Source organism: Helianthus annuus, chromosome 12, assembly GCF_002127325.2.
Source record: "Helianthus annuus cultivar XRQ/B chromosome 12, HanXRQr2.0-SUNRISE, whole genome shotgun sequence".
In the NCBI taxonomy this organism is placed as follows: Eukaryota; Viridiplantae; Streptophyta; class Magnoliopsida; order Asterales; family Asteraceae; genus Helianthus; species Helianthus annuus.
Window position 1 is genome coordinate 59,411,424 of NC_035444.2, and position 13,502 is coordinate 59,424,925.

Below are 13,502 nucleotides of genomic sequence, written 5' to 3' on the forward strand. Positions count from 1 at the left end.
AATCATAATTGATAAACATTCTACATTTCTGCTACAAAACATGTTTGATTCAGGAGATGATGGAATTGGAATGTAGTCTCTTATTCAACGGTTGCTTCCAACAGGATAAAAGCATGCTAATGGTTTGCCTCTAAAACGTTCTTTCTCATGTTTTTAGTTATTAGATTGAAGGGGTAGTGACTAGTGAGTCATACCATTTAGAAAATGGGCTACAGAAATTCGGTAACCCAAGTTGATAATTGGGCCATAAAAGCCTATAGTAGTGGTGCACAAATCGGGTTTTTTTAAAGGGCATGTTTGGCTTAGCTTATTTTCAACTTTTGCAAAAGAATTTTTGCCTAAAATAAGTCAGAAAATCCTGAATTTTGGTAAATCCAAAGGACTTTTGCTCTTCAAAAGGAAAGCCAAACACTTTTTAAAAGTCCTTTTGCCCTTCAAAAGTCCTTTTACCCTCAAAATAAGGAACCCCAAACACCCCCAAAAACCGGTTCCGGGTATGGAATCGGGTTCGGATAGGATCGGGTTTTACAAAATCGGGTTTTTTTTAAAACCGGGTCGGGTCCGGGTCCGGGTTTTCTACCAAAAATGTATACCCTATATACCCGGGTTCGGGTAGGGTTCGAGTCGGGTTTTATAAAACCCGGGTATTATAATACCCTATTTCCGGGTTCGGGTATTCATCGGGTAGGGTTCGGGTATGCATCGGGTTGGGAAAAAACCCGCACCAGGTATTAAATAAACCCGGCCGGGTATTAATGTTTCTTTATATAATGGGTTTATGATGGGAATTGCCCAAATGTAATTAATTGGAGCAAAACCACTCCCTTCTGCAGTAAATAATCTTCAACCACTCTCTGTTTTAAATGTCTTCGGTGTACAATAACAAATGTTACATCAAGTGCAGTTAAGCAAGGGGAGTAGGGGACAAAAAATAAAATCAACTTTGTGAGTGATATTCCCCCAAAACTTAAAAGCCCTCACGAAGCCCATAAGCTTAAACAAAAGTGGAATGTCTATAATTAGGTATGTGTAATCATATTTTCAAAGATGCATCTACTTAAAACTAGAGGTAGCTATATAACCGGGTATAAAAAAAACCCGGTTCCGGGTATTTATAAAAACCGGGTTTCGGGTATAAACCGGGTATAAAAAAACCCGGTTCCGGGTTCGGGTTTTAGATCAAATAAGAATACCCGGTCCCTACCCTATGGGTAAGGTCAGGTTCGGGTATAGAAAACCCGGTTTCTATAATACCCGGTTCCGAGTTTTTTTTCCGGGTCCGGACCCGGGTTCGGGTTTTTTGTGCACCACTAGCCTATAGCAAGAGCAAGCAAGTTGTTTAAATATGGTCACTCAAATTAAATATATTACACTCAGAAGTAATTATAAATTAGGAGAGAAAAACGTAAATATCTTATTCAATATCGTTAATCTTTGTAGTGTCCACTACATATTAATATCGCCAATGATCTCTAGATCAAGTGGTGGAAGGCTTACATTTCTGTTGACAGATGCAGGTTCGACTTCCATTTGGTTCAGAGTGAGGCACTGGTGGGCAATGATAGGAGACCCAGGAAAACCTGGGTTGGATCCTTGAGCCAAACGGGTTTTAGTTTTACTGGTAATTTCACCGGCGTGCCTATGGGTGGGTGGGTTATTGGGTTTTCCCCGGAATTGGTGGTGGACTCGGGTTACTCTCGGAGTACTCCGTTTGTCCAGTGGGTGCCCCGAGAGTGCTCGGGATTGATTCTGTTGGCCGTTAAAAAAAAATACATGACTTCAATTTCCAATAAACTGAGTTATAATGAGCTGATTTATTTTAAATGTTTCTCTTAAAGCCATAAAAAACCAGTTAATAAGCCCATATGCTTTATAGCCTAGTGGCATTTTGGGGTGGGATAAAGCTTTGGGACCAATAGGTTCTGGGTTCAATTTAGGGGTGGCAATCGTGTCGGGTTGATGGGTTGGTGGGTTGACGGGTTACGTGTTGGCGGGTTGGTGGGTTGAAATGTTCAACCCGAACCCGACCCATATTATTATTCGGGTCAAAGATTTCAACCGTAACCCGACCCATATTAATTCGGGTCAACCCGACCCCGACCCGTTTAACCAATATTTTTAAATGAGTGATATAAGTTGACGATTTATAAACGAGTTGTTTGGTTTTAGGCGGGTTATCGATAACATGTTTAATGATGAGTATGAATGTGATAAATAAATACTATAATGTGTCAAAATCAACATTATTATAACTAACCACGTAAAATAAAACCAAAAAAACAAAAACAAAAATAAAAAAGATTTTTTATCTAAAGAGTTAAACGGGTTAACGGGTCAACCCGAAACGGACCCGTTTTTAATACGGGTCAAACCGAACCCGGCCCATTTTTTAAACGGGTCGCGTTAGTCGACCCAAACATGTTTTTTTCGTGTCGGGTTCGTGTCGGGTTAACGGGTCGTATCAAGAATTGCCGCCCCTAGTTCAATTCCCACAAGGGGGTTTTCTCATATTTATTGGGTTTCTCCTGAATTGGTGTATAGGCATTAGGCCTAGTGGAGATGGATATGATCGGGTGGTTCCGCTGATGGCACGATGATACTTCAGTGGTCCGTTAGTGATCTAAGTTTGCTGTTAAAAAAAACAAAAAAAACCCCGCTGCTTACCTCCTTTCTTTGCAAAGCGAGTGTTTTTTCAGCGATTGGTCGGTTAAATCGCCACAACCGCAAACTCGGATGTGTGTTAGGTTTTCATAATATTAATTTGTGGTTTGTTGATTGTTGGAAAAAAAGCACATGTTAGTTAATTAAATTGTTATTAGAAAAAAAGTAATATAATTATTATGATAGGTGGAGATACAATAGGAGGTTTATTTGGTTAGGAAGGTTAGGAAGTGATCTTAACCATCCATTTAGTTAATCAATGGCTAAGATTAAATGAATGAAATTGAAGAAAAAAAAAAGAGGCGCGTGGGTTTGTTAGGGGCATTCTAGTCAATCCAGCACAATAGTTTCTCTCTCCACCAATCCCCCCCATTTTTTAAACGTTAATAACTTTTTCATACGACATTATTTTTTTATAAAAATTGCACCAAAAAACGAGCGTTTTTTTATCTTTAAAACGAGTATATTATTGCTATATTTAAAAAAAATTAAAAACTCAGTTGCGTAAAACGCAATAGAAAAACCTCCAGTTACGTAAAACGCAATGAAAAAAAAAACCTAAAAAATGACATTTTTCTAAAACGCAATACACCGAAATCACAAAGAAATGTCTTTTACCTAAAAGGCAATGCACCCAAAACACTTAAAATATCTTATTTCTAAAACGCAATGGCCAGAAAACACTTAAAAATGTCGTATTTCTAAAACGCAATGCCTAGAAAACCTTTAAAAATGTCTTATTTATAAAACGCAATGCTTAGAAAACACATAAAAATGTCTTATTTCTAAAACGCAATTGCCTAAAAACACAAAAGAAACTGTTCTCTCTAAAACGCAATGAACTGAATACACATAAAAATCTGTTTACCTAAAACGCAATGAGTAAAAACACTTAAAAAATGTTTTATTTCTAAAACGCAATGACCAGAAACTGTTGTTCACAGAACCAGAACCTGTCTAAAAAGCAATGACCAGAAACTGTTGTTCACAGAACCAGAAACTGTCTAAAACGCAATGACCAGAAACTGTTGTTCACAGAACCAGAAACTGTTGTTCACAGAACCAGAATCTAACTAAAACGCAATGACCAGAACCTGTTGTTTACAGAACCAGAAACACTGTCTACGAATGCAGTTTTCCAGAGGTAATTTACAGAAAATTAATTTTTCTGATGCAGCTCAACCCCAGCCAGGGGCTCTGCCCCTTGGACCCCGCCAGGGGCTGCCGCCCCTGGGAACCCGCTACCAGGGGCGCTGCCCCCGGACCCCGCCAAGATCGTAAAACGCAATGACTAAATCAAAAACCCAGATCGTAAAAATGAAATTAAAGAATTTCTTACATGGATCGAAGTGATTTCTTCAATAATTGACGAAGTTTGAATGATAGAAACCCTTATCAGCGCTCGAATCGAACGAATCGGGTGATTATCTTCAAAATCACCGGAAAAAACGAGATTTTTTATGAAATTAAACTGGGTTTTCTTCAAAAAAGCTGAAGAACACGTTGATCGGGTGTTTTGAATCATTGATTTGTGATGAAAATCGCACTATAATCTAGTGATTATTGAGATAGAAAGTGAAGAAATGGTTGAAGATGGTGGGTTTTGAAAATGGTGGGTTTTGAAGTTACTGGGTTTTGAAAAGGAAGAAGAAAGGGTTGGATTGACTAAAATACCCTTTTTCTTTATTTTAAATGTTGGCACATGTCCTAATCCTATTGCTTCCTACACTTCCTAGCCAAAATAAACTTCCTATTTGATCTTTTCCCTTATTATGATTAGGCAAATTTATCATTTATCTAACTGTTTTTTAATAACAGAAGTAAAAGACTTTTAAAATTCCAACAATAAAACTATTCTACTTATCTATATCTTTTTTTTGAATGGCTAATGTTGCACATCATGGGGATTGAACCCCTGACCTCTCCTATCCTAAGTTCTATCTAAACTCACCAACACCACTGGGATATTCCCAAGTTGATACTTCTCTATATCTATATATCTTAAGGCCGTGGGTAATGGAGACATGAGGTAACGTCCTCGATAACCTGACGATGAAAGGGTGTTAGAACCCATGTCGTGAAACCACTAACCCTGCAACTCATTTGTCTTGGGCGTGAGTCCTCTTTTTCACCTTAGAATTAATTAAGCTAGCCTATGAAAAATATTCCAAATCACCTTCAAGGTTCCTTTTTAACCAATGTTTTGTAAGAGCTTATGACTACATGGAAGTGATATCGAAATCATTTTATGATGTGACAATGAAAAAGGGTGATACCATTACACATAGCCTACGAGCAAATTGAGCTCGAGTGTCGAAGAAACCATGCAACATCTACCTTCACGTGGTCTTTTAAACACAATGAGCTCGAGTGATGAAGAAAACACGTAATCTCCATCTTGTTACATACCCAACGAGAGAACTCAACCCAAAAGACTAGTCTAGTGGGTGAGAGAGCCATTTGGTATATAAACCCCAGATCAATTGCCCATACAACCGATGTGGGACAAGTCTCATACCTTGCAATGGTATTAGTCCATAACAATCGACCCTCCTTAAGGGCCAACGTCCTCGTAACCGCCTCTCAGTTAAATATATTTAATTGGAGTGAATCTCTCAAAACCGATCTATGAAGCAGAATTATCATAAGCTTGTACGTCAATCAAGTCCCCACCCAGTTGCTTAGAACTCAACACATATCAAGATGGCTTTAAAGGGTAGGTAAGGGTTAAAGATAAGGTATTTTATTGAGAAAAACTGGCTAAAAAGAAAAATAAATGGTAAATTACACTTTCGTCCTTTATGTTTGTATTAGATTGCAATAGATAGCCTTTAACTTTAATAATTACAGTCACAGTCCTTTATTTGTAAAAATCATTACACGCTACGTCCTTTAACCATAACCTTGTTAAAATTTTCAGTTAACTATGACATGTGCCTTGCACATGAGGGCATTTATGTCTTTTTACCCAATCTATTTAAATTATATATTATATATTTTCATCATCATCATCATCATCATCACTGTCAACATTCATCACCATTAAAAGTCACTCATCCCAAAACCCATTAACTCTTTATCTCTTTACTCCATCTCTCTCTACCTTCAAGAACCCACCCAACCAGTCACCTCTTTGTCTCCTTCCTGCCTCCATGAAACCCCTAACCCAGATCTGTAACTATAAATTCCGGCAGAACCACCGTCGTTGTCCGCTCATCTCCGCCACCATGAAACCAACATCTCCGCTTACAAGACGGCAGTCAACATCATCATCTTTTATCTTCTTCGTTGTCGTTCGTGTCATCTCACCGGAACCTCCGTCTGGTAACCATTTCATTATGTGAAAGAACGCTACTTTAGTAATTTTAAAAGGAATTACCGAATAAATGTATTGATTTCTGTTGCAGATATGTCTACATCCGTGATGAGTGATGCCATGATCATTCCAGCAGTAAATCTAACAACTGAAGCGACGGAAGTAGAATCTATGAAGTGCGATTGTTGCGGCTGAAACCCCTAACCCAGGAATCTCCCTCCTTAATGTAGGCACTTCGGAGCGACGGAAGTAGAATCTGTTAGGGTTTTGGGATATGTATACAGGGAATATATGTATGGTGGGTTCAGGATCTGTAAATTTGAACATCAAGAACACCAAGAAATGATTCAGGTTCGCGTGCGAGTTTCTTTGTTATGAAATTCGGGTTTGTTGCAAAAAGATCAAGATTTTGTGGTTTGGGTTCTTGAAACAGAGATGAGGTCTTGAATGGTGACACTAGGGGTGTGCATGGGTCGGTTTGGGTCGGTTTTGACCAAAAACCATAACCATAACTGCGATGTCGGTTATTGGATAACCATAACCATAACCGATCGGTTGTGGTGGTTATGGTTATTCGGTTTTGATGGTTATAGTGGGTCGGTTATGGATGGTTAACCGTGTATTTAGCTTAGCTAAAAATAACTTAATTTTTTTTTAACATGGAATAAATTGATATTGCATATTTGTATATATTAATTAGTATATTACATAATATTAAAAAATACATATAATCTATAATATGAATACCAATTACTATCGAATATCCAAATAAAGTGATATGATACATTCCATAAATTCAAATAAACATTCAATCAAAATCACAAAATGATATGAAAAAACCCATAAGTACTAAAAAACTTCAGTCAAAAACATAAAATATTTAAAGATATGGTGAAAAGTCCTAAATCCTACAAAGATTTATTACATGTCGGTTCGGTTCGCTTCGGTTCGGTTTGGTGGGTATGGAAAAAATGATAACCATAACCGACCCGCTACTTTCGGTTTTCAAAAAAACCATTAACCGACCCACCGGTTTTTTATTTGGTTCGGTTTTTTCAGTTCGGTTTTGTCGGTTAATTCGGTTATGGTTCGGTTAATTCGGTTTTTTGCACACCCCTAGGTGACACAACAGATTGAGGAGACTCCATGAAAATCTGCAAAAGATTTAAGAGTTTGAATATCAAGAAAGTGCAGAAACTGAGTCAATTTCATCTTTTTGCAGCAAATTTATACAAAAATAAACAAGAACCCTTGATGATGAAGAATTAAAGATCAAGAATAAGCAGAAATTTGTGTCAATTCATAACCATTTGCAGCTAATTTTAAGGGGATAAGGGTTTGGCTTGTGTGTGATTGTAAAAATGAAAGAAATAAAAATATGTTTTATATAATAGTAAAATTACTAATATACCCTCATGTGCATAACACATGTCATAATTAACTGAAAATTTTAACCTAGTTTGTGCTAAAGGACCTAGAGTGTAACAGGTTTTCCAAATAAAGGACTGTGACTGTAATTATTGAAGTTAAAGGTCATCCATTGCAATTCGATACGAACATAAAGGACGAAAAGTGTAATTTACCCAAAATAAATGATAAACTGGATAAACAATCACAAACACTATGACCAATTTGACCCACAATTTTATTCTATTTTTGTAACATTATTTTTTTTTCACGTCAGCTAAATTTTCTTCCTCTTCTTTTTTTTTTTCTCATCCTAATTTTTTACAAAAACACATATTCTAACAAATATATCACACAATCCGGCTATCAAGAATAAAAATGGTTGACAAACGAAACTGTTCAGGCTTAAAGTGGTTTCTAAGGGAAATTGGTGAAATGGATCAAAACAAAACACACAAAAAGGCTAAACAAAAATGGGTATCCTATTGCATGTATCATATCTATGTCAAAATCAAGCCTGTCACACCCCCAAAATCCACACGCGGAGTACCACCGCTTGGAGGCGTGACATTACCAGGATCTTAACCACCAATCATATTGAACATGTAATATAGTTAAGTATAGCGGAAGCATTTAAGTAAACCCAAGCATAAGTGTTCAAATAGCATTCACGATCCTTTGCCCACAACGACCTGCTCCTCCCTGTGCAAGCTCCAATATGTACCTAAGGTCCTGCAAGGCATGCAGCAGAGAGTCAACAACTAGTTGAGCGAGTTCACAGAAAGTAAGTTCAGTAATAGAAATGGTATAGCAAGCATTGCGTTCGTTCATCTAATCATGCATTGTTTTAGTTCGTTCATTGTTCATGTATAGTAATGGTTTCCATCGCGGGCCCTTTCGGCATGTATGCGAAGATTTGGGTTAATACTCCCAAATACCCTAGACTATGTATATTTGTATCGCTGGCCACCCTGGCATGTGTGCGAAGTTCTAATATGTTTAGTTCGCAGCCTTCCCGAGGCATGTGTGCAAAGATCAGTCATAATTATCGCAGCCAACCCTTGGCGTGTGTGCGAAGATCTGTTCAAGTAGGTATACTAGTCTAGCCGTATCTTATCATTCACCATCCTCACCCTGAGGACTCATATCATTAAGTTCCGTTAACTAAGTATGTACGTATATTTCATTCAATCCCATTCCCACCCTGGGAACCCCATGCCTTGGCTGTGTGAACTCACCTTGGGTTGCTCGGCAGATACACAAAGAGAGAGAGAGAGTTCTTGAACTAACAGTGGTCAACCACGTCCTAACAGGGTTACCATACGAGTCAGGTTTGGTTCAAGTAAAACACGTATGAATCACATAAGCTAACACCTTGCAAGCATGCAAGGATCATGGTAAACACGTATGAATCATAGCAAACACGTATTGCACGTTTATCAGTCAAAGCATATCATAATCATACTTGTGTGTCTCGGATGGTTGGGCCATTGAGCTTGTGCGAGCCCAACCATCTTGTGCAATATAAATGTCTAGCCCAATCAATACCCGGCCCAACATATAACGAATCAACAATGCACATCTCGGCCCAAATAAATATACTTAAGTGACTTGTGCGATCCAATGTCTAAGCCCGAAAGACAATCAGCCCAAATAACATTCACCCAAATAACATATCGGCCCAATAAAAGTCCAATGGTATACACGGCCCAAATACATAACGCATGACAGTCAATTGCATAAGTCCAAAATGTTTGGCCCAGAATGATTGGGCCCGTGACAGTGTAGGCCCAAAACAGTGTACGAGCATAACTGGTCTCGAGTCGCAACCAGCGATCTCGAGTCGCAACAGAAGATTACGAGTCGCAACGGTGGTTTCGGCTTGTCATGGTCCGGTTACGAGTCGCAACAGGACTCGCAACCTCGGTTGCGACTTGTGCTGCTTGTGCTAGTGTTGTGGTTTCGAGTCGCAACTGGAGGTATCGACTCGCAACCGTGTTGGTCTATCAATTTGTAACCATTATCCTGATTTCATGCAGATCGGTTACACGCATTTATGCAAATCAATTATCATTATCAGTTTCCATGTTTAACAATTATCAGCTAACACAATTTCAACAAATCATTTGGCAATATATCGATCAAACAGAACAATTGTCAACACCAAAACCCATGAACCCTAATCTAATCATAATACAAACAACATCTTAACAATACATAACATTCTGACATGGATCTCGATTACCAACTATATCCGATTATGACAACACATAACAGGCCGATTACATCCTTTCCATCCTAATCATGGTGCAATAACATAATCAATCATAGTAATCATACATGTGAGCCGATTAACAATCATTCAGTTTCATATATCAAACAATCCGATTATTATTGCAAAACACATATAAGTCGATTAGCTATAACACATCATCAAACAACATCAACAAACACTTAATCATACTAACCGAATTGGAGAAGGAACAAGGATGATCCGAATGAGAATGATCTTCGGTTGTAAGGTGTGTGTGCCGTCGGGTTCCAAGCAAACAAGAGAGAGAGCAAAAGTTGTCTAGGGTTTTGTGTGTTTTGATGTGTTTTGCAAAACAATGAAATCAAATCCCTACACTTGGTTTTTGTGTTTGCGAGTGGGGAGTGGGCCGAGCCCTACTCGGCTGCCTAATGGGTCCGCGTACAAGGTGTGGCCCAAATGACTTGTGCGCTCGAGTATAGTGTTGTGCGATCGGATCAAGTTGTGCGGTTTGGGCTCGTTTAACATACATAAATACAATCACATAACATATAGCACCATGCACATAATAACATAATCACATAGTTATTCAATTAATAACGTTCTCATAAACACGTGTCGTTACACAAAGTAAGTCTAAAGTCCGAGTTGTCACATTATCCCCAACTAATTGGAAATTTCGTCCCGAAATTTGGTATTCACTCACTGAGGAAGCTAGGTAAACTGATTTTCCTGGGGTGTCACATCCTCCCCCCGTTGATCTGGAATTTCGTCCCGAAATTCCGAAGTAGTAGCTTCAGCCTCAGTAGTGGTTGCGTTGGTTTCGAATAACTGGGGGTACTTTTCTGTCATCCTGTCTTCGCGTTCCCAGGTGTACTCTGGACCACATTTGGAGTTCCAACGAACTCGAACAAGAGGGATTCTCTTGTGTTTGAGGACCTTCACATCCCGGTCCGTGATTTCTACTGGTTCCTCGACGAACTGCAACCGCTCGTCGATAGTGAGTTCCTTAAAAGGAATGATGAGGGTTTCATCTGATAGGCACTTCTTTAGGTTCGACACATGAAAGACATTGTGAACTGCCCCGAGTTCAGCTGGTAGGTTTAGCTTGTATGCTACTTTGCCAATCTCTTCTATGATTTCGAATGGTCCGACGTACCGCGGATTTAGTTTGCCCCGTTTGCCAAAACGTACCACACCCTTCCAGGGTGAGACTTTAAGTAAAACCCGGTCCCCGACCTGAAATTCCAATGGTCTTCTACGCTTGTCCGCGTAGGCTTTCTGACGGTCGCGTGCTGCCGTCATGCGCTGTCGTATCTGTGCAATATTTTCTGTGGCGTCCACTACAATCTCTGGACCCGTGATCTGACTATCCCCCACCTCTGCCCAACAGAGAGGTGACCGGCATTTACGCCCGTAAAATGCCTCGAATGGAGCGGCTTGAATGCTGGTGTGATAACTGTTATTATATGAGAACTCCACCAAAGGGAGATGCTTTTCCCAGCCGTTGCCGAAATCTATAACGCATGCCCGAAGCATGTCTTCAAGAGTTCGAATCGTTCGCTCAGACTGCCCATCCGTCTGAGGATGATATGCTGTGCTCATGTCTAGTCGTGAGCCGAAAGATTTGTGCATCGCTTGCCATAGCTCTGACGTGAATCGTGCATCGCGATCCGAAATGATGGATGTGGGCACTCCGTGCCTCGAAACAACTTCTTTAAGATATACGTCTGCGAGAGTGGAGAACTTATCCGTTTCCTTTATAGCTAGGAAGTGTGCAGACTTGGTGAGTCGATCCACGATCACCCATATAGTATCATTCCCACGCTGGGATCTGGGTAGGCCTGTAATGAAATCCATGGAAATTTCTTCCCATTTCCAATGAGGCATCTTAGGCTGCTGAAGTAGGCCAGCTGGTTTCTGGTATTCGACCTTGACTCTAGCACAGGTCAAGCATTTTCCAACGTATGTAGCGATGTGGGCCTTCATGCTAGGCCACCAGTATGTAGTGCTGATGTCGTGGTACATTTTGTCCGACCCTGGATGTACCGAGTAGCGAGACTTGCGAGCTTCGTCCATCACAAGTTCGCGTAGACCGCCATAAAGTGGGACCCAAATACGCCCCGTTACATAGTAGGCGCCGTCTGCCTTCTGTTCCATTTGCTGTCGTGAGCCGCGTAAGGCTTCAGCCTTGACGTTTTCTGGTTTTAGTGCTTCGATCTGAGCAGTTCGTATCTGTGCTGGAAGGCTAGACTGAATCGTAAGCTGTAGCGCTCGCACGCGCCGAGGTAAAGTGTCTTTCCGACTGAGGGCATCAGCCACAACATTGGCCTTGCCTGGATGATACTTGATAGCGCATTCGTAGTCGTTCAGTACTCGACCCATCGTCGTTGACGCATGTTCAAATCCTTTTGCTTAAGGATATGCTCGAGACTCCTGTGATCGGTGTATATCGTGCACCTGGTACCGTACAGGTAGTGTCGCCATATCTTAAGCGCGAAAACAACAGCTCCCAGCTCTAAATCGCGCGTCGTGTAGTTCCGTTCGTGAATCTTAAGTTGGCGTGGAGCGTAAGCAATAACCTTGTCGCGCTGCATTAACACACCTCCAAGTCCCCGAATGGATGCATCACAATAAACCACGAAGTCATCTGTGCCCTCTGGCAAAGAGATGATAGGTGCACTGCAAAGTCTATCCTTTAAGTACTGAAAAGCAGTTTCCTGCGTGTTGCCCCAACGGTAGGTGACACCCTTCTGTGTCAGTAGCGTAAGCGGCTGAGCAATCTTCGAGAAATCCTTGGTAAACCGTCTGTAGTACGTGGTGCAGGCCAGTTTCTGGTCGAGTCTACCTTGGATGGATCGACATGGATCCCATCCTTGTTCACTACGTGGCCTAAGAAGTGGACTTCTCGAATACTATGACGAACTTGTCTAGGTAGGGTTTGCACACCCTGTTCATAAGGTCCTTAAATACGGCAGGTGCGTTCAAATATATCAAACCATTCATCATATCAAACATAAAGTATAGTAGTTAAAATAATTCATAAAACCCAATACGATTGATGTTCAAACCAAACTTTGTTTGAGTAACAGAGACATAATAATGAAAACCCAAAATAAGTTATAAGTTCAAATATCGTTCATTGCGTCTCCTCGTCCTAACACGAAAGCTCGACCTCTTGCCTCGTTGCCATTGTTGTTGTTGTTGTTCCCGTTGCCCTGGTTATTGTTGTGCTTCTGATTCTGGTTCAACTGAGGGCAATCGCGTTTGTAATGACCTTCTGCCCCACACTGGAAACATCCCCGATTTCCACGCTGTGGCTGCTGCTGCTGTGGGTTTTGAGGAGCTGGTGGTGGAAGTTGCTGATTCTGGTTTGCAGGTCGTGAGCTCCTGCAATCTTTGGCTTCGTGCCCTATCTTGAGACATCTCTGACAACGTTCCTTGCGACACCTTCCACTGTGGTGCCTGTTACACTTGTTACATAGTGGGTGTACTCCCCTGTATCCACCCTGCTCCTGACTGCCAGATGATTGTTGACTCGGATTCTGGTAGTCATTCGTCCTGCGCTGCTGTGCTTGAGACTGAACGGAAACTGATCCCCTGCTGGAATCCCCATCCCATTTCCGTTTGTTGTCGTTGGGTGTAGCAGAAGTAGCAGCTGGAGTAGTAGCACTGATGCGTTTGGGTAACTTGTTTTGATCCACCGCCTGATCCGTGAGGCGATGAGCAAGACGCTGAATGTCTTGGATGTTATCGAGGTTTGCCGATGTAACATGGCTCTGGATCTCTGGCGCAAGTCCCTGGAGATACAACTCAATGCGCTTCACTGGGGGGGTCCACCATAGTTGGACACAGAATGGCCAGTTC

At 40.8% G+C, this 13,502-nt stretch overlaps 1 long non-coding RNA gene across 1 annotated transcript; it reads left to right on the forward strand.

Annotated features, from left to right (window-relative positions):
* The first annotated feature begins 4,358 nt into the window (after nucleotides 1–4,358).
* On the forward strand, nucleotides 4,359–7,368 carry LOC110896743. The gene is made up of 3 exons (XR_002568132.2): nucleotides 4,359–5,985; nucleotides 6,069–6,427; nucleotides 7,098–7,368. It is a non-coding gene; the product is annotated as an uncharacterized LOC110896743 (long non-coding RNA).
* The last annotated feature ends 6,134 nt before the right edge of the window (nucleotides 7,369–13,502 follow it).